General features: G+C 41.2%; 1 protein-coding gene across 1 annotated transcript in view; it reads left to right on the plus strand.

The window, feature by feature from the left end:
- Positions 1-2,153, plus strand: part of abcg1 (ATP-binding cassette, sub-family G (WHITE), member 1) — a 281,654-nt gene that overhangs the window by 113,456 nt on the left and 166,045 nt on the right. The gene's annotated exons all lie outside the window — the stretch shown is intronic.

The raw sequence follows: 2,153 nt of genomic DNA on the forward strand, positions 1-2,153 counted from the left end.
ACACACACACACACACACACACACACACACACACACACACACACACACACACACACACACACAGAGTTTTCATCATTATATAGGAAGATGTCTGGAATTGAACCCAACCTGCCTGATCTGTCTCCAACATTCACTTTACGTATGTAATGCAAGAAAAAAAATCTAGTTGCAAAGTGTCTTCTGAAAATAAACTTACAGTCTCTGCTTGTTGGACACAAACACTTTTTCACAATAAACGTATGTCAGTAAAACACCTCGTATTTACTTTTATTTCACATGCAACAAACTTAGATGGAAAAAAGCAACATGGTTTGGCTCAACGTTCATACAGGAAGTGAACAGCAGGCTCCTGGGTGAAAGTCTGGTGTTGTTGGATCCATCCACCTCACCTCCTGCTCGCCTCACTTACCAGCTCCTGAACTTACATTCTCATCCGGCAGGGTTTCAAACTGACACCGTCCGGTGGCGTTATTAGCTGTCGTGACATACTGCCACAAGAGGATGCCTGTTTCTTGTCAGGGTTTGTGTGGTAATCAATGACCATGTGGCAATATTTGATGACTTCTGAATGAGAACAGGTTGGTCTGAACGTGTTTTAAAAGCATTTCAGTGACTGATCTGAGATAAAGCCACTGAACGCTGTCGGGCCAAAGATCTAAATACATGACTACAATGTAAATCTGCTGTGAAAAAGAAAGAGACACGACACACGACACTAACCTCCAAATTCCACCAGATGCGTGTTGGTTGCGTCTGCGCTCACTGATTGTCAGCAGTGCTATCCTTCGTGTGCTGAGCTGTACTGTCCAAACAATCTGATTGGCTGCAGAGGCTGATAGTTTGAACAACGACGTCTGATTGGATAGAAGCCCCTCACATCACAGATGACATCATCAGATGGTAGTATTGTACTTATTACTGTGGTCACTGGTTAGTTCTGTACTTTAACTTCAGTAAAAGTAACAATAACACATAAAACAAAAGCTGCATCAGAAGTAAACTAGAATCACTGCCTCGCTGTTGCTCTGCCTCCACGAACGCGTCAAGTTGCAGTTTACGTCCATGTCTGTACAGACTCACATGTTGCCATGACAGCAGACAATGCTTCAAATATGGATGGATGTGTCTGAACCCAATAGTAGCACCATGGACAGTTTGTAATAGTTACGGGCAAAAACATGTTTTGTTAAGTCACAGTAACTTTGACCTTTGACCTTCAGCCACCAAAATCCAATGAGGTCATCATCAAGTTTAATTGGGCGTTTGTGCCAAATTTGAGGAAATACCCTCAAGGTGTTCTTGATATATGGTGATCATGTGTATGAGAAGGATGCAAGGTCGCAGTGACCTTCAACGGACAAATTCTAATCAGTCCATTGTTGAGTCCAAGTAGAGGTTTGTGCCAAATTTGAATTCCCTTGAGACGTTGTTGAGAGACTGTGTTCACAAGAATAGGATGGACAGACAGATGGACCAAAGTTCATTGTTAAGTCCAAGTCAACATTTGTGCTAAATTTGAAAAAAATATTTCTCAAGGTGGTTTTGAGATATTGCATTGACGAGAATGAGACAGACAAGGTCACAATTAGTTTTGACCACCAACGTCTAATCAGTACATTCTTGAGTCCAAGTGGACATTTGTACCAAATTTGAGGAAACTACCTCAAGGCCTTCTTGAGATATTACTTTCATGAGAATAAGATGGACACAAGGTCACAGTGACCTTGACCTTTGACCACCAAATCCTAATCAACTCATTGCTGAGTCCAAGTGAAACTTGGAAAAATCCCTCAACGTGTTCTTTGGATGGATGTCATGTTCACACGAATGAGACAGACGAGGTCACAATGACCTTGACCTTTGACCACTTGAGTGGACGTTTGTGCCAAATTTGTACTCCCTCAAGGTGTTCTTTAGGGAATATAAATATGACCTCTGTAATTTTAAGTTGTTTTTTTACACTGTAAATGAGATGAGATGGGAGTTTTTCCTGATCAGCTGTGAGGGTCATAAGGACAGAGGGATGTCGTATGCTGTAAAGCCCTGTGAGGCAAATTGTGATTTGTGATATTGGGCTTTATAAATAAAATTGATTGATTGATTGATTGATGACACTTGTGTATTATGGGATGTTGAGTGTGTAGAATTTATAA

The sequence above is a fragment of the Epinephelus moara genome, chromosome 2 (assembly GCF_006386435.1).
Source record: "Epinephelus moara isolate mb chromosome 2, YSFRI_EMoa_1.0, whole genome shotgun sequence".
Taxonomy (NCBI): domain Eukaryota; kingdom Metazoa; phylum Chordata; class Actinopteri; order Perciformes; family Serranidae; genus Epinephelus; species Epinephelus moara.